Below are 20815 nucleotides of genomic sequence, written 5' to 3'. Positions count from 1 at the left end.
CCATAAAGACTGATAAAATTATGTCACTTGCAGGCAAATGGATGAAATTGGAGAATATCATGCTAAGTGAGATAAGCCAATCTCAAAAAACTAAAGGACGAATGATCTCACTGATAAGCAGATGATGACACATAATGGGGGGGAGGGGGCAAGAATGGAGGAAGGGGTGACTGTATAGAGGGAAAAGAGGGTGGGAGGGGTGGAAGGGTAGGAAAAAAAATAACAGAATGAATCAATCAATATTACCCTATGTAAATTTATGATTACACAAATGGTATGCCTTTACTCCATGTACATACAGAGAATCAATATGTATCCCATTTGTTTACAATAAAAATAAATTAAAAACACACACACACACAAAATAAGCACATACTATAGCAATAATATATTATATATTTACCTATATTATCTAGAATATATTTTAATGTTTCGATACATTTTTCATGTAATTACTTCCTTATCATTGTGTTTTATTTTATGCTTTTAAAACATTTTTTAAAAATAAGTGCTAATAGGCTTACCAGTCTACCAAAGAGAACAATGGCACAAAATGGTCAAGAACACATGTTTAGGCAAACATTTGTTTTCTATAGTTCATAATCTTTTAAATAGGCTCTTAGGGTGAGTAGTGTATCAGAATTCAGAATTTAAAAATTTTAGACAGCTGGAGAAGTGGAATACTAACACCTTAACACAATCTATAGTAGTAGTCTAGAATTTAACATTTTAACAACTATTTAGCAAAACATGAAAATGCATATCAAGTTTTAAAAAAATGAGATCGATATACAGCTTTCCACTAGCTTACGTCAGGTTTTGCTGCCAAAGACATTCAGATCATGGCAAATTTTGAGATCCAATGAATTATGAAAAGAAAATTAAATTCATTTTCAGGTTTTTGAATTTTGTTTTGCCCCTATATTTTTTATTAGTGCATTATAGTTGTACATAATGGTGGGATTGTTTTTACATATTTGTACAAGTGTACTATTAAACAATATAATTTGGCCAATATCATTCCCATTTCTTCTTCCTCTCCTTTCATTCCTCACCCTGGTCCCTTTCTTCTATTCCACTGTTCTCACTTTGATTTTCATGAGATTCCCCACTATCTTCCTTTTCCTTTTTCCTCTTTAACTCAGAGACAAATGACCCTGATTTTCTGTGTTTAACTTAGTTTGTTTAACATAATGTTCTCAAGATCCATCAATTTTCCTGAAAATTACATAACTTCATTCTTCTTTATGACTGAATAAAACCCCAATGTATATATATACACCACATTTTTTTATTCATTCATCTGTTAACAGACATCTAGGCTGGTTCCATAGATTGGCTATTGTGAATTATGCTGCATAACATGGGTATGCATGTATTGATATAGTATGCTGATTTTAATTCTTTTGAATAAATGCTAAGGAATGGTGTAGCTGGTCCATTCCTAGTGTTCTGAGGAATCTCCCTACTGATTTCCATTGTAGTTTTACTAATTTACAATCCCCAAAATGTAAATGTCCTTCTTACCCATATCCTCTCCAGCGTTAATATTTTTTTCAATTTTTTTTTTGTGTGTGTGTGTGTGTTTGTGTGTGTGTGTGTGTGGTGCTGGGGATTGAACCCAGCCAGGGCCTTGTGCTTGCGAGGCAAGCACTCCACCAACTGAGCTATCTCTCCAGCCCCAATTATTATTTATATTCTTGATGACTGTCATTCTAACTGGAATGACATAAAATCTCAGTGTAGTTTTTACTTTTCATTTCCCTAATTGCTAACAATGTTCAGTGTTTTTCATGTATTTGTCGGCAATTTGTATTTCTTCTTTTGACAAGTTCTGTTTAGTTCATTTGCCCACTTATTAATGGATTATTTGGGTTTCTATCCTTCTTTTTCTTTCATTTTTGGTGTTCAAGTTTTTTTTGAGCTCTTTATACTGGATCTTTATCTTCTCTCAGAAAAGTAGCTAGAAATAATTTTTTTTCCCATTCTGTAGGCTCTCTATTCACATTTTAAATGATCTCCTTTGTGTGCAGAAGCCTTTTAACTTGATGCCATCCCACTTAATAACTCTTGGCATTATTTCCTGAGCTTTAGGGGTCCTATTGAGAAAGTTGTTGCCTGAGCCTATATATTGGAGTGTTGACTCTACATTTTCTCCAAGGAGTTGCATAGTTTCTGGTCTAATTCCTAGGTCTTTGATCCATTTTCAGTTGATTTTTGTGCAAGGTGAGAGATAAGGATCTAGTCTCCTTCTATATATGGCTAACCAGTTTTCCCAGCACTGTTTGTTAAAAAGGCTGCCTTTTCTCCAATGTATGTTTTTTACATCGTTGTCAAAGATCAGATGACTGCATGTGTGTGGGTTTGTCTCTGTGTCTTCTATTCTGTACCACTGGTCTATGAGTGTTTTTACACCAGTAACATGAATTTTTTGTTACTGAACCTCTTTAGTATATAATTTGAAGTCAGGTATTAGGATGTCTCCAGCTTTGCGTTTTAGCTTAGAATTGCTTTGGCTATTCTGGATATTTTACTCTTCCAAATGAATATTTGGACTGCTTTTCTAGTTCTGCAAAGAATGTCATTAGTATATTTAAGGGAACTGCATTGACTTTGTACATTGCTTTTGGTAATATGGTAATTTTAACAATATTAATTGTTTATCATGAATATGACAGGTATTCCATCTCCTTGTGTCTTCTTCAATTTCTTTATTTAATGTTCTATAATTTTCATTGTAGAGGTCTTTCACCTTCTTGGTTAGGTTTATTCTTAGGCATTATTTTAAGCTATTACGAATGGAATTGTTTTCCTGACTCCTTTCTCAGCAGATTCATTATTTATGAATGGGAAAACAATCAATTTTTGTGTATTGATATTGTAAACCGCTACTTTACTAAATTTGTTTATTAACTCAAGCATTTTTTATGGTGGAGCATTTTGGATCTTCTAAGTATAGGATCATGTCATTTGCAAACAGTGATAATTTGACTATTTCCTATTTTTATCCTTTTATTTCCTTTCCTTGACAAATGGCTCTAGCTAAACTTCTAGTACTGTATTAAATAAGGGTGGTGTGAGAGGACACCCTATCTTGTTCAGATTTTAAAGGAAATGCTTTTAGTTTTCTATATTCACTGTGATGTTGGCTTTGGGTTTTTCATATACAGCCTTTATGATGTAACATAGGTTTCTTCTATTAATGATAGTTTTATCATTAATGGGTGCTGAATTTTGTTGAAGGCTTTCTTTGCATCTATTGAGATGACTATGTGATTTTTAAATTTTATTTTATTCTACTTATGTGGTGAATTATATTTATTAAATGATTTGCATAGATTAAACCATCCTTGCATCCCTGGTATAAAACAAACTTGGTCATGATGTACAATCTTAGTATGTTGTTGAATATAATTTGCTAATATTTTATTAGGAATTTTTACATCTAAGTTTATCAGAGATATTGGTCTGTCCTTGATGTGTCCTTATTTGGTTTTAGTATGAGGATAATACTGGCTTTATATAAAGAATTTGGAAGTGTTCCCTTCCTTTTTATTTCATGGAATAATTTGAGGAAAACTGGCATTAGATCTTCTTTAAAAGTCTGTACAATTTAGCTGAGAATCCATTTGATCCTGGAATTTTTCTTTTTTTTTGGGGGGGGGGGAGGCTTTTTTATTACTGCTTCCATCTCATTGCTAGTTATTGGTCTGTTTAGGTGTTCTATGTTCTCTTGATTCTTTTTTGGCAGGTCACATGTGTCTAGAAATGTGTTTATTTCTTCTGTTTTCCAATTTATTGGAGCACAAGTTTTCAAAATAGTCCCTTGTGTTCCTCTGGATTTCTCTGATATTTGTAGTGATTTCTCTTTTTCACATCTAATTTGAATAATCTGAGTCTTTTTTACTTTTGGTTAGGTTGGCTAAGGATTTATCAATCTTATTTATCTTTTCAAAGAACAAGCTCTTCATTTCATTGATTCTTTGTATTAAATCTTAATTTCATCTCTAATCTTAAATTTCCTTCCTTCTACTAATTTTGAGTCTTCTATTGTGTATACCCCTGGTCTATGTGTCTGTTTTCATACCATAGCTCTGTAGTACAATTTAAAGTCAGGTATTGTGATGCCTCTAGCATTCCTTTATTTGACTTAGAATTGCTTGGACTGTTCTGGGTATTTTCTTCTTTCAAATACATTTTAGGACTATTTTTTTCTAGTTGTATAAAGGATGTCATTGATATTTTGGTGGGGATTGTATTGAATCTGTATATTGCTTTTGACAGTATGGCTATTTTAATAATATTAATTTTGCTTATCCACGAACATGGGAAGTCTTCCATCTTCTTGTGTCTTCAATTTCCTTCTTCAGTGTTCTATAGTTTTCACTATAGAGGTGTTTTCATTGCCTTGATTTATGCCTAGGTTTTTTTTTTTTTTTTTTTTTTTTGCCATTGTGAAAGTGATTATTTCTTTCTTTCTCAGCAGATTGATTATTAGAATATAGGAAAACTATTGAGTTTTGTATGTGGATTTTTGAATTAGCTGCCTCTCCAGAGGCGCATATTTTGCTGGTTTTTTGGTTGGGTAGAGACATCTTGTTCGTATACCATGAAGATACCTTTGGAGAACCTAGAGAGCATTAGAAGAAAAATAAAAAAGTATTTGCTGCTCACAAAAATGCTATAGGACTCCTTTTAAAGGCTTTAATTCTTTTTTTTTTATTATGATAGACATTTATTTAAAGTAATATATATGCAGACGAAATAACTTTTAAATTGTATGTTTCAAGTTTAACCAACTTCATAGAAATCTATGAGGACAATTATATCCACAGATTTCAATTACATGATTACTTCTTTTCCCATTCTTCTCTTTCTTTTCTTTCCTGAATAACCTCTTTGAGATACGGTTCAAGATAGAATTTATCCTCCTCATATTTGTCCACTGCTCTTTAGGCAAGATCTGTTGCCTCATGGTCAGGTCCAGGGCTCTCTTAATGCGAAACATCCTGTCATTATAAAGGTTCTCGGGAAGCCTTCTTATGGCTTCTTTCACATCTTCATTCTCATATATTGTATCATCTTGCATTAACCCTAGTTTATTGAATCCTGCAGCATTATAATACCATTTTCACATACCATCCAGCCACCGGCCTGATGCTGCAACAGCAGGCCTGGTCGCCATTTTTCAGCTTTAATTCTTAAATGAAGGCTAAAATAAACTTTCTGCATGAAAGCTAGAAAATAAAAATCCTCTGCAACTCATGGAAAGGTCTCTTAAAAGTGCATGTTTCTCATTCATCAATATCACTGTTTCTGAAAATTAATACTTCCTATATATTTTCCTACTTTTCAATATGAAACAATTGAGGCTATGTTCATGATTTAAAGATCTGTTTCTAGTAAACAATATATTTTGAATTCATGTTTACTGGTTGTTTGGACTTTGTGACAGGTAATGGGAATGATCAATTTCCCCGTAACAGGTTCAAAGGGTGAGGGAGAGGTGTTAATTCTGGTTGTTCAATTTTTAAACATGAGAAGAATAATGTACAGGTAAATGGGAATATTTACAGCATCCAGAACAGTACCCCCTACACAGCTGACACTTATAATTGATGATTCTGTCATTCTCCTGCTTTTACTTATCAATGTATGTAACAAAGGGAAGACAATAATCTTGAAGAGTAAATAATTCAACAACTTCATATTGAGTGTTTAAGATACATATATTATTTTTCCCTTTTCTCTTCATACTTATTTGATTAAAATAATTTGTATTCCTTTAGTAAGTTACCACTTAGTAAGGAAGATAATGGAGGAATACTACTTCAGATGTAAAATATGCCAAAGGTAATCTAAACATAGAAAATCATTTGGTAAGTATAATAATAAAATGGCAAATCGAATTCTCAAGACATGTTCTTAGAAACAGGAATAATATTGGCCAAGGTCAAGAATAATATAGCTTTGTTTTCTAGTCAGTAAGGGTCGCAAGTTGGGCTGGGGACCTAGCTCTGTGGTAGAGAGCTTAAGCTACCTAGCAGGTGAAGGTCCTGGGTTCCATCCCCAGAACAAGGGGAAAAAAGATTCTCAAGTTGCTTTAACTACACATGATGCCTATGCAACAACTCTACTTCTATTTTCATTTTAACTTTCTTTCACCTCAGTTTAGGTTCCAGAGCCAAGCTTCCTATGTTCACAGGTTTGTTCTATCACTGGTTGAACAACCTGGGACAAATGACTTAACTGTTTGGGTTCCCTCAACTATAAAACAGGAAAAACAGAAGTATCTTTTTCATTATCAATGATGGAATATATACTTTGCTAATTTATATTTTATTACATTAGTTGATTCTAAAATACATTTAAAAGTACAATTTGTAGTATAAAATATCAAGAATTTATTAACATAATTCATGACTTAAGATGATTTCTTTTCCTTAGTTATGTTGCTGTAGTACTTTCATGACTGGAAGGGAATAATAACTGAGATCAAACATATAAGTAGACAATGACCAGACTACATATAAAAATAGAACTCTGACCACAGCCTGTAGCAACCAGTCTAGGAAGTCAAACAATAATTCCTATAACAACTGCCCCTCCCCCTATGGTCATGACTTGACTAAAAACAGACAGTTTTTCTATCTTTTGGTCCCACTTCCAACTTAGGGTCAACCTACAACAGGAAAATACACACCCTTGTGATCAATCACATAGGATGCTCTGTTTCTAGTTAGCCCTCCTAGAGTTTCCCCATCACAACAGATTTGAATCAAGATATACCTGCAACCTTTCCTTTTTCCACTGTAATGATTTCCCATATATCTGCCTACCTTTAAGGGTCTGCCAAACACTAGGGATGATGGCTGACTCCCTAGCCACAGCAAATTCAGAATAAATTAACTTTGTTTGTTCCCATTTGAATGGTCTTATTTATTTCTATATAGTATTCACCTGTAAGAGATTAAAAAGAAATTGGTACTTATACCATATATTTATAAATATTCAATCAGATCATAATATTTTCAGCAACAGGACTGAAGGGACAGGGAAATCAATGGGTTTGTTGTGTCTGATTATGAGGTTTTTTAAGGGGGAAGGGGAAACATTCTATTATCTCACAGAATATATTAAAAATATTCTAAATCCAAATTAACAAAAAATACTGGTATTAGAGGTCTGTAGAAGAACACAATTGACAAACGAAGTCACTTCTGCCCAAGATTGTTGTTGTGGTCAGAAATATGGTATGCTAAGAGATCTCTGAAATGATTTCTGATCTTAGAACAACTAGAAAGTCAAAACTGTTAAATCTGCTATTTCTACATGTGCTTAAATAAATCTGTATGACATCAATTAAATATATCTACTTTGTGTTCTTTCCTCTTTGGAACTTTAGAATATTTATTTGCATTCAGTATGCATTCAGAATGAGCATGACTACTGAATTAAACTCAACCCATAATACAGTAATACAGAGGAGACTAAACCAATCTAAATAATTTGATCATGAGGGAAGACATATACAGTGATACAAACAACAATGCTTGCTACATGGAAATCATTGTGCTAAAGAATTGAATATATACCTTACACCCATCACATTTTACGTATGAGGAAACTGAAGCTCAGAGATGAGATGTTACATAAACCTGACCTAATCATACACCCAGTTATTTGTGGACCAGGATTCAATCTTAAACTGATCTGATTCCAAAGCCTTTGCTCTGTAACAATATATTGAACTACTACCCTAGAAGTAGTTCACAGGCTGGGGCTGGGGCTCAGTGGCAGAGCTCTTGCCTACCACATGTGAGGCACCATGTTCAATCCTTAGCACCACATGCAAAAATAAACAAATAAAGCCTGTTGTTCATCTATAACTAAAATAAAATTAAAAAGAAATAAGTAGCCATCAACAAAGGGAAACAGGCAAGTTCATATGATAAAACAGGGTCAACAATGAATAAAAATGATGGGTTGGTTATTTTCTGAGGACTCCTGGGTTTAAGTGACCCACCCACCTCAACCTGCCAAGTGCTAATATTAGGTAGCAGTTAGACATGGGCAGTGTCAGGAATTTAATATAATTCTTAGTACAGAAGAAATTAGTTAATCAACATCCCTGTCTCAGTGACACCCTAAAGTCTGACAAGATAGTTATTTCAGAATCCTTGTCTCAGTCCTAAAAAACTATTCCTTTTACAAGAGAACAGAGGTTAAGAATCAAAGGGTTTTGTAGTATAGTTGAAGATCTGGTATTGCGATACCTCCTGCTTCACTCTTCCTGCTAAGGATTGCTTTAGCTATTCTGGGTTTCTTATTCTTCCAGATGAATTTCATGATTGCTTGCTCTATTTCTGTAAAGTACGTCAGTGGTATTTTAATTGGAATTACATTGAATCGTATACCACTTTTGGTAGTATGTCCATTTGACAATATTAATTCTGCCTATCCAAGAACGTGGGAGATCTTTCCATCTTCTAAGGTGTTCTTTAATTTCTTTCTTTAGTGTTCTGTAGTTCTCATTGTAGAGGTCTTTCACCTCTTTTGTGAGATTGATTCCCAAGTATTTCTTTTTTGCAAAGCTATTGTGAATGGGGTAGTTGTCCTAACTACTCATTCTGAAGATTCATCACTTTTGTATAAAAATGCATTGGATTTATGAGCATTGATCTACATCCTGCTACTTTACTGAATTCACTTATTAGTTCTAAAAGTTTTCTAGTGGAATTTCCTGGTTCCTCTAAATATATAATCATGTCAGCAAATAGGGATAGTTTGAGTTCTTCTTTTCCTATTTGTATCCCTTTAATTTCTTTGGTCTGTCTAATTGCTCTGACTAGAGTTTCAAGGACAATGTTGAATAGAAGTGGTGAAAAAGGACATCCCTGGCTTGTTCCAGTTTTTAGGGGAATGCTTTCAGTTTTTCACCATTTAGAATGATACTGTCCATGGGCTTGGCATAGATGGTCTTTACAGTGCTAAGGAATGTTCCCACTACCCCAATTTTTTCTATTTTTTTGAGCATGAAGGAATGCTGTATTTTATCAAATGCTTTTTCTGCATCTATTGCAATAATCATGTGATTCTTGACTTTAAATCTGTTGATATGGTGAATGACATTTATTGATTTCTGGATGTTGAACCAACCTTGCATCCCTGGGATAAACCCCACTTGATTGTGGTGCACTCTCTTTTAATATATTTTTGTATGCGATTTGCTAAGATTTTGTTTAGAATTTTTGCATAGTAACAAAAACAGCATGGTATTGGCACCAAAATAGATAGGTAGATCAATGGTACAGAATAGAGGACATGGACACAAACCCAAATAAATACAATTTTCTCATACTAGACAAAGGTGCCAAAAATATGCAATGGAGAAAAGATAGCCTCTTCAATAAATGGTGCTGGGAAAACTGGAAATCCATATGCAACAGAATGAAATTAAACCCCTATCTCTCACCCTACACAAAACTCAACTCAAAATGGATCAAGGACCTTGAAATCAGACCAGAGACCCTGCATTTTATAGAAGAAAAGTAGGCCCAAATCTTCAACTGTTGGCTTAGGATCAGACTTCCTTAACAGGACTCCCATAGCACAAGAAATAAAAGCAAGAATCAATAACTGGGATAGATTCAAATTAAATAGCTTTCTCTCAACAAAGGAAACTATCAGCAATGCAAAGAGAAAGCCTACAGAGTGGGAGAAAATCTTTGCCACTCATACTTCAGATAGAGCGCTAATTTCCAGAATATATAAAGAACTCAAAAAACTCTACACCAAGAATACAAATAACCCAATCAACCAATGGGCTAAGGAAATGAACAGACAATTCACAGAAGAAGATCTACAAGCAATCAACAGACATATGAAAAATGTTCAACATCTTTAGTAATAAGAGAAATGCAAATCAAAACTACCCTAAGGTTCCATCTCACCCCAATTAGAATGGCGATTAACAAGAATACTAGCAACAATAGGTGTTGGCGAGGATGTGGGGAAAAAGGTACACTCATACATTGCTGGTGGGGCTGCAAATTAGTGCATCCATTCTGGAAAGCACTGTGGAGATTCCTTAGAAAACTTGGAATGAAACCACCATTTGACCCAGCTATCCCACTCCTTGGCCTATACCCAAAGGACTTAAAATCGGCATACTACAGAGATACAGTCACAACAATGTTCATAGCTGCTCAGTTCACAATAGCCAGATTGTGGAACCAACCTAGATGCCCTTCAATTGATGAATGAATAAAGAAACTGTGATATAATATATATAATGGAATATTACTCAGTCATAAAGAATAATAAAATTATGTCACTTGCAGGCAAATGGATGAAATTGGAGAATATCATGCTAAGTGAGATAAGCCAATCTCAAAAAACTAAAGGACGAATGATCTCGCTGATAAACGGATGTTGACACATAATGGGGGGAGGAGGGGCCAAGAATGGAGGAAGGAGGGACTGTATAGAGGGATAAGAGGGGCGGGAGGGGGGGGTGGGAGAAAAAAATAACAGAATGAATCAAAATTATTACCCTACATAAATGTATGATTACACAAATGGTATGCCTCTACTTCATGTACAAAGTGAGAAACAAGATATATCCCATTTGTTTACAATAAAATGAATTAAAAAAAAGAATCAAATGGCAAGTATATATTTGCTCAAAAGGTCTAATTGCTAAATATCTCAGGCAAGAACCCATATAAACAACACAGACCAGGATTCCCAGACCTAGGAAAGCTGGATGATTAAGATCGCAGTCTACCTACATGAATTCTGTAAAACCAGTCCAAATTAAGACCTGTCACTAAGGGCCAAGATGAACAAGAGTTGCCCTTAGATTGTTAACTTATGTAGTCTGTCAATTCAGATCCCAGAGGTAATATTTGGGTAGGATCGTCTAACAATCTTCCTCCTATCTCAATAAAAGCTGGGCCACGAAGAAAAGAATTGTAACTCTCCCCTCTAAGAGGGCCTCCTCTTTCCCTCGAGAGTATTTTTTCTCCTTTCTTCTTTTGCTTGAAATTCTCTTATGTAAGAACACAAAAATCCAGAACACAACACAATCCAGTGGTGTATTATCTAAGGTAAAATCTCATTTCTGGTATAATCTTCTTGCTTCCATGACTCAAATAAATAATAAGGTAAAACAACAGGTTTTCTACTCTTTGGTTAAGCACCTTTGGGTTTATGACTGTCAAGATTTCTTCACGTCACTCCCCCTGCTTTTTTCTCACTGCCAAACTTACTTGCTTTCCTTTGGTGAATGCTCATATCAGAGAAGTCACTCACCTGCCTCATTCATATGCCTTTTCCCTGGGTAGAATCTTGTCTATTCTCAATTAATCCCAAGTAAACCTCAGGATTTCCTTCTGGTAGATAATACCTATGAAGGTGGTTTTAATTCCTTTTTGCCCTTTCCTACACTTGACCTTTGCAATGTTGTCCCTATTTCTCTATCCTGCTTTCAGATCACTTATGGTGATACAGGCATTTGCCTTCCTCGGGCAATTCACCAATCTAATAGGAACCACCTCCTCCCTAATGTCAAATCTCCATCATCGTTGCTTCTAAGATCTTTTACATAGTTTTTTTCTGATCAACATCTGCATCCACCATAAAAGACTTCTCTATTGGGTTTTTGTCTCCCTAACCCCTCAGGAATTTTAAAAGTTTCATCCAATTTGTTTTCTAATACACTTATGAGGTCAGCATAATTCCCAAGAATCAGATTTCTTCCTTATTTTCAGCACCTTAAGTGGGGCCCTTCAATTTCTCTTCAGGATCAAGTCCTTAAGTCCCTTTGGCATAGAACATTTGTTTTCATTTTAAGTCCCTTTGGCATAGGTCTGGGTTGCCTTACTATACTTTTTTTTTTTTTTTTTTTTTACATACTCTCACAGGAAGGTACTCTGCTAGAGCTATTCTTTTCTGCCTCACCTGCTTAGTCAACTCTTGACTGCCCCCAAAATATTTCATGCTAGGATTCCCATGAGAAAATTCCTTCTGACCCTTTTTCTCCTGTAGAATTTGCTGTTCCTCCAATATCCTTCTTTGATACCATTGACCAAATTGTTCTTTCTAAATTGGTTCCTCTTAATTGTACATGACTGTTGTACTCATTTTATATAATTATAGAAGTATTGAATATCTTATTCTAGTCAATACTGCATTCATATAGATGTAGATGATGATGGGATTCACCAAAGGTGTATTCACATTACGTACACAGGAAAATTATTTTGGGTTCATTCCACTGTCTTTCCTTTTCCTATCCCTGCTCCCCTCCCTTCATTTCCCCTTTGTCTAATCTACTTAAGTTCTACTCTTCCCTTCACCCCGCTTATTGTGAGTTAGCTTCCACATATCAGCAAAAACATTCGACCTTTGGTTTTGGGGGCACTGACTTATTTCACCTAGCATCATAAACTCAAGGTCCACCTTACTTGCAAATGTCTTAAAGTCATTCTTTATGTCTGAAAATTATTGCATTGGGTATATATACCACATTTTCTTTACCCATTCATCTGTCGAAGGGCACGTAGGTTGAAACCATAGCTTAGCTATTGTGTATTGAGCTGCTATAACATTGATGTGGCTGTGTCACTGTAGCATGCTCATTTTAAATCTTTTTTGTTTTTTGTTTTTTGTTTTTTTGGCGGTGCTGGGGATCGAACCCAGGGCCTCATGCTTGCAAGGCAAACACTCTACCGACTGAGTTATCTCCCCAGTCCCTCATTTTAAATCTTTGGATGTAAACTAAGGAGTGGAACAGCTGGGTTAAATGGTGGTTCCATTCCTAGTTTTTTGAGGTATCTCCACATTGCCTTCCAGAGTGTGTGCACCAATTTGTAGTCCCACCAGCAATATGTAAGAGTACCTTTTTTTCCCCACATCCACACCAACATTTATTGTTACTTGTATTCTTGATACTTACTATTCTGAATGGAGTAAGATGAAATCTCAGTGTTGTTTTGTTTTGTTTTGCTTTGTTTTTGGTGGTGCTGGGGATTGAATCCAAGACCTTGTGCATGCTAGGCAAGCACTCTACCAACTGAGTTATATCCCCAGCCTGCCTCAGTGTAGTTTTAATCTGCATTTCTCTAATCACTAGAAATGTTGAACATATTTTCACATATTTGTTGACCATTTGTATTTCTTCTGAGAAGTACCTGTCCAGTTCATTTGTCCATTTATTAATTGGGTTATTTGGCTTTTGTTTGTCTCAGTGTTAAGTTTTTTTTGAGTTCTTTATATATCCTGGAGATTAATGCTCCATCTGAGGTGCAGGTGGCAAATGTTTTTTCCCATTTTGTAGACGCTCTCTTCACATTCTTGTTTCCTTTGCTGTGAAAAAGCTTTTTAGTTTGATATCATCCCATGTATTTTTCTTGATTTTAATTCTTGAGCTTTAGAAGTCTTGTTGATGAAGTCAGTTCCTAATTCAACATGATGGAGATTTGGCCCTACTTTTTCTTCTAGTAGGCATAGGGTCTCTGGTCTAATGCCTAGTTCTTTGATTAGGGTGAGAGAAAGGGATTTAATTTCATGTTGCTACATATGGATTTCCAGTTTCCCCAGCATCATTTATTGAAGAGACTATCTTTTCTCCAATATATGTCTTTGGTGCCTTTGTCTAGTATGAGAAAACTATATTTAGGTGGGTTTGTCTCTGTGTCTTCTATTCTGCACCATTAGTCTTCATATCTGTTTGGGGGCCTATACCATGCCAATTTTGTTACTATGGCTTTGGAGTATAATTTAAGGTCTGGTATTGAGATGCCTCCTGTTTCACTTTTCTTGCAAATGACTGCTTTGGTTATTCTGGGCCTCTTGTTTTTCCAAATGAATTTCATGACTGCTTTTTCTATTTCTAAGAAGAACATCACTGGAATTTAATAGGAATTGCATTAAATTTGTATAGCACTTTTTGTAGTATGGCTGTTTTGACAATATTAATTCTGCCTATCCAAGAACATGGGAAGTCTTTCCATCTTCTAAGTTCTTCCTCTATTTCTTTCTTCAGTGGTCTGTAGTCTTCACTGCAGAGGTCCTTCACCTCTTTTGTTAGATTGATTCCCCAAAATTTATTTTTTTGAGGCTATTGTGAATGGAATGTTTTTTCTAATTTCTCTTTTAGCTGATTAGTCATTGAAGTCCAGGAATACAATTCATTTCTGGGTGTTAATTTTGTATCCTGCTCCTTTGCTGAATTCATTTATAAGTTCTAGAAGATCTCCCATGGAGCGTTTTGGGTCTTCTAAATATAGGATCACATTGTCAGCAGATAGTTTGAGCTCTTCTTTTTCTATTTGTATCTGTTTAATTTTTTTCTTTTGCCTAATTGCTCTGGCTATAGTTTCCAGGACTATGTTGAACAGAAGTGAAAGAGGGCATCCTTGTCTTGTTCCTGTTTTTAAAAGGAATGCTTTCAAATTTCCTTTATTTAGAATGATGGTGGCCATGGGTGTGTCATGAATAGCTTCTAAAATATTGAGGTACATTCCTTCTATCCCTACTTTTTCTCCAAGGCCAAATTGTGATATCACTACTGCCTTTACACACATCTCAGCTATCAGACTGTGAGCTCCCAAGTATTATTTTCTTATTTTTTCCCAACCCTTGTTCACAGTGATCAATATACCTGAGAAGAACAACTTAGAGAAGGAAAAACTTAGAGGTTTCAGAGATTCAATTCATGGTTGGCTGAGTCTATAGCTCTGGACTCAAGGTGATGCAGGACATCATAGAAGGGTGTGGTGGAGGAAGGTAGCTCAGGACATCAAAACCAGAAAGAAGAGAGAACTCCACTCACCAAAAACAAAATATAAACCCCCAAAGCACACCCCAGGTGACGTACTAACTACAGCCATGTCCTACTTGTCTACAGGTAACCATACAGTTAATTCATCACAGAGGACATATCTAAACCACAACAGGAGTAACTTACACATAGTAAGTGTTTAGAAAATGCTGAATTACATAAATACTCAATACTCTTTTGTTTTTTAGATGAATAAGGTTTAAGGATATTTAAAAAATTAAAGATCCATAATTCACCTTATAGCTTATTAATATGGGAAAGATATTTTCAGAAAACTTAGTTTAAAACAATTGTGATCTTTAGAAATTTAGAGAACATGACTTATAGGAAAAATGTAGAAAGGTACATTTTTGGAGCTGACTTTTGAGATTGTGGGTTCTCCTTTCCTAAAGATTAAGAATTTAGATATAATTTTAAATGGTTCAGATATGTTGATCAAATGACTTTCTAAGGGTCTCCTATATGAACTTTAAATTCGTGAAATTACATTTAATTATTAATGGCTAGAGAAAAATATACAAATTAAAGTTTTCTTTACTGTTGTTCTTTTTCCCTCTCTCTCTATATATACACACAGATATACATATGTATTATATATGCATGTGTATACATATGCATTTATACATACACAGATATCTATCTACTTACCTACCTATCTGCACACAGTGGGGAGCAGGAGGTCCTGGGGGTCAAGGGCCTAGCACATGCTAAACACTGAAATATACCACAGTCCTGTTCTTTACATTTTCTTAGCTACTTCATTTTATGCAAGTTACTTTAAGCTTGCCATACTCTGTAATAAGTCCATTCGAGTATACAATATCCAAATGAAAAGATTACATAAAAAGAATTGATAATCTTAAGAGAATGTCCCTGTAATTTTACTATACATTGCTTTAATACTGTCATTTCAAAAGTCAATTTGATAAACCAATTTAAAAATTCATTTTCTCCAGCTCAACTCTCCTAAATGCCTTTTTAACATAACATATTATAAAAAGCATATTGCAAAATGCCAGAGGTTTTCTGATTTCCCCAAGGCATAAAATACATTTTGGCACTTAAGTAAATTGTTAACAATTCTTGTATGAAGATCCATATGTTACCAGAAACAGGGCACCAATATGGTTCTGCCAGTCCCTGAGGAGAAGGTATTATTAGATGACACATCACTTCCATAATTTTCTTTCATCTTCATCTTGTCATCAGGCCTTACTCATCATCATTCCAATATCTCTTCTTAAATAGCAACTTCCTTGAAAATGGATAGGTGATATTGAAAGGTCTGGCTCTCTACGGTACTTGTTCTCTTTAAACTTAAAAACAACTTGCCTTCTTAATCTTGATTTTTCAACCTTTTATATAACTGAACAACATTTACAAATATATACCATTTAGTGGTAGAATTTGGGCCTAGTTTTCAAGCTCAGAATACCCAATAATCCAACTTTACCCATAGGGTAATATTAGTATAATCATTAACCACATGTGAGGTTCTGGGAGTAGAAGGCCCACCCCTAGAAATAAGGATAAATTCAATATAAAAATAATTTTAACTTTGATAATAATCACTTGAATTTATCAAATGCTGCTATAGATAAGGAACTATCCTAAAATTAAAAGGTGTAATCTCATTTAATTCCTAAATAACCCTGGTGGGGGACACTACCATCTCTAATTTACAGATCAAGACATAGATACCCCAGGCATTGAATTAACTGACAACTAGTAACTGAAAGAGCCAGGACTCAACAGAATTGGTCTGATTTTAGAGTTCAGGTTCTCAGTTGCTAGGCTAAAGTGCTTGACCTCTTAGATTACCAACCATTTGATAACTAATTTATAGCACATTGAGATTTATAAAGTAGATAAATAACACTTCAAAAATGAACATTTGTTTTTGCTTACTGCTTTTGAAATGATTTAATTTATAAGAAGTCATTTACATAAATTTTCCTTTTTATTCATATAGGTATATGAATAAAACTCATATAATCAATACAACTCACTCAGTCAACTAGTATTTATTAAACTAGGCACTTTAATGGACCAGTGTGGGAAGCCATTCTTATTTAGCAGAATCAGACTAGGTTGAGGCATGTGAGGCAGAGGCCTGGCTTCTAGGAACTGCTGGGAAGCATGTGGCACTCCGTGGGATTGGTTCCTTATCTCCTTCTGAAATTTTCCCCCTAAGAGGATGGCTCCCTTAAATCCACACTATCCTGTTCATCACAGAAGAAGCTCCTCCCAGTCCTTGCTCCCTTTACCTGTATATTATAAATAAAGGAGAGTTGGGCGACTCCATGTTGTTGGAAGAGGCCAGAGCTGGTAAGGTCGGACCCATCACACCTCCTCTCTCATAAAAAGAATATTGGCTCTTGTGTGTTCAATGAGTAGATAAGTTTTTTTTGGGTAACAGAAAAATCACCAACAGAAAAATCACCATCCTCCTCCAGCAGTTAACTCTTTCCTCCTCCACGCAGGACGTGGCAGAGAGAACCCCCACAGACCAGGCATGGTTCTAAGTACTAGAGTTACAGGAAAAACTCCCATGGACCTTACCTTCTAGGATAATTTCAAGATAAGCGCTATGAAAAACAATAAAATAGGGATAGGCGAAAGCTAATGAGGAATCAAAAAGTCTCAGAAGATAGCATTTGATTAAAATCAAGAAAGTTACCGGGCACGATGGCGCATGCTTGTAATGCCAGTAGCTCAGGAGGCTGAGACAGGAGGATCACAAGTTCAAAGCCAGTCTCAGCAAAAGCGAGGCGTTAAGCAACTCAGGGAGACCCGGTCGCTAAATAAAATACAAAATTGGACTGGGGTTGTAGATCAGTGGTCAAGTGCCCCGAGTTCAATTCCTGAACCAAAAAAATAAAATAAAATAAAATTCAAAAAGTTAGCTATGCAGAGATTGGGAGAGGAGCAGAGCCAAAGGCCTAAAGGTAGAAATTACATTTGAATATAACTAGGAAATAGTGAGAGGGATAGAATACTCAAAATTAAATAAGCTAGTGAAGAATGGTGCAAAATGTTCAAGGAGACAGATAGCCAAGGTTACTGCGCAGATAATTACAGTTTCGAGACATATTAAGGAATTTTTTATTATTCTATGACACATACTTTACATGGCAATGGAAAGTCATCGGATATATTTGAGGTAGGATACAAGGCAGAAGGATAGGTAGAAAGGAGCATTTGGGACAAATCATAAGTGGCCATGGTTTAAAGTCCAGAGTTAAAGATTGCTTTCACATTAATAGTGCTGACTGATCACAAACAGCACTATTAAATCAACTGATAGCCCTTATTCATGGGTACACCAAAATAGTACTGTTTAAATTCACAATGCATCGAAAACAAAAAGAAAATTCATACTGTCCCAGTAATGATCAACATGTCATAACTCTAATATAAAGTAGAAAGAAAAATACCATCTTAGATCATATTCGTGTGATAAATTTTACATGAATAAATACACCCACACTTTGAGTATGTTTCTTTCTCTCCATAAAATTAATCTGTGCCTCACACTGACCTTTAAATTCCTTTCTGTGATGATGTCAAGCACCCTTGCAGCCTGAGTTAAGGTCCATCTGATTTTGAAGGATTTCTTTGGGATTGTGTTCCAATGACATATAGATAGAGGGGATAAACTGATATAATTTACTGCTTTAAAACTATCCTGATTACTATGGGATTGAAGTGGGGAGTGGAATGTGATGGGGCAAGAACAATAATAAGAAAATAAATTGAGCTAGTGCAGTGGTATAGGCAAGTGAGTAACGGTGACTTGATAAATAGAAGATGATCAAGAAAAACAAATGGATTCAGGACATCATTTTGAAGCTACAATCAACTATATTTGGTTGACATAAAAATGTATATTTTTGTCAGATTATAGGAATTTGCTATTTCAAGAATGCCTATGACAACTACTTGGAAATAATTATTTATCTTTATTTCAGCCATAATATAAATTCAGATTCTGACATATCAGGTTTGTTTAAAAGAATAATATACCTATATTATTTTAATGCAGGATTTTTTCCTACTTTTATGCTATATGAATACAGAAGTTATAAGGGCACTCCACTTACTAAAAGCACTTTCAGGATAAAGACTTGAGAGAAATGTGAAAGCTATTCTAGTACTAATTACATTATTTACCCTAAGCTCTTACAGATCTTCAGTTTTTACTTGTGCATAAAACACCCAGCACCCCACTGCCTTTACCAGGCTCACAGACAAATAAGGTAAAAAATGTAGATCTAGGGTCTCCAATCAGATACTATTTTCCTAGTCTAAAAAGTTACCTTAATAATATTTTGGTAATACAATATTAAAACCTAGGGAATATGATTTTAATCTTAACTCATTTCTTCTAAACTAGAAGAGATAGCTGTGAGAATGTCAAGTGTTAAATTAACCTATTTATTTATTTTTGGTCTTTGAAGAAAAAGAGGTATTAGAATTCTAGTTCACAGATAATTCTACATCAATTGTGATGGTTAAATGACAAAAGGGATATAAATGATGTGACATAGAAATGAAAAGCTGAGTTAACCTATTTCTCATGAAATATTCTACAGAAGATATAAACTCCATCATGTATTTTGGGCATTAAGGAAAAACTTATAGAATGGTTATAATTTCATAAGAGTTTATAATCTAGCAAGTATGAATTTCAAAGTTATCAAACTTAGATGTGGAAAATATAATGATCTCTCAACAAGTGAATCTAACTTGCCTCTTTAGCTCTCTTTTCCTCTCTGTATACTAAAGGGCAACCTTCAAGGTAAAATATTCTCTTCCAGTTTAAAGCTCAGTTTCTTTGTGGGAGTCAGTTTGAGAATTCTTTGAATCTCATCCTTTTCCTTCTCCCATCCTGATTCCTCAGAGGACTTGGGGAGGTACAGAACATTTATGAATGAGGTCATCTGAGGGGTGTGTGTGGGTGAAGTGGGGAGGACTGAGTAGGTTCTTATATGACTTCTGTCAGTATTGGCTCCGCTGAGAACTTGCTCTTCATTGTAATCATTAATATACCCCAGGATCTAGTGCTAAACCAAGTCTGTGTACCCACAAGTCCTCTAGCTACCATGCCCATCAGTTAACTATATTATGAAGCCCCTTTAGAGCCACCATCCTCTTCTCAGATATGTCTTTGTCATCTTTGAGGCATAGAAAACTTGCAAGTTTTTCCAACATCAGGACTAATCAACTGTGGTCACATGTCCTCATGCCCATTCATTTCTATATCTAATTCAATAGTGGTCACTGCAATAGACTGCTTTTCTATAAAAAGTAACCTCCCCAGGTCCTACTTTTTAAAAAGTCTATATATTTAATATATTTAATGACTAAATGTAGTTAATTAATGGTTGCATTGATTCACAGTTATCACTTTTGTGGTGAGAATTCTTGAGAACTCAGCATTTTTAAATAATATAGCATATTATTAACTATAGTCACAACATAGTACAATAGATCTCTTAAACTTAATTCTCCTAAATTCTGTATCCTTTATCAAACATATACTCTATATCAGTCTCCCAAAACAACCCAGCTTCAGGTAACCATTCTATTCTCTATGAGATCAACCTTTTTGGATTACACATGATTGAAATCATGCAATATTTGCCTTTCTCTTCCTGGCTTATTTCAATTACCCTAATAACATCGAGTCTCATGCACATTGTTGCAAATATTAGGATTTCCTTCTTTTATGGCTGAACAGTATTTCACTGTGTATATGCAACCTATTTTATTTATCCATTCATCTACCGATGAATATTTAGAGTGATTCCCTATCTTGATGAGTGTGAATATTATTTCATTTCCCTTGGATACATACCCAGTAGGGGGATTGCTGGATCATATTGTAATTCTATTTTTAATTTTTCAAGGAACCTGCACACTATTATAATGGCTATGTTAATTAATTCCCACCAGCAATCTGTA

The 20815-nt window shown here is 34.9% G+C and overlaps 1 protein-coding gene and 1 pseudogene across 2 annotated transcripts in view; both read right to left on the bottom strand.

Annotated features, from left to right (window-relative positions):
- Rnf180 (ring finger protein 180) overlaps nucleotides 1-20815 on the bottom strand; it is a 279148-nt gene that overhangs the window by 135698 nt on the left and 122635 nt on the right. The gene's annotated exons all lie outside the window — the stretch shown is intronic.
- On the bottom strand, nucleotides 4723-5185 carry LOC124986278 (cytochrome b-c1 complex subunit 7-like; annotated as a pseudogene).

This window comes from Sciurus carolinensis, chromosome 6 (genome assembly GCF_902686445.1).
Source record: "Sciurus carolinensis chromosome 6, mSciCar1.2, whole genome shotgun sequence".
NCBI lineage: Eukaryota > Metazoa > Chordata > Mammalia > Rodentia > Sciuridae > Sciurus > Sciurus carolinensis.
This window is presented reverse-complemented; position numbering and strand designations above follow the sequence as displayed.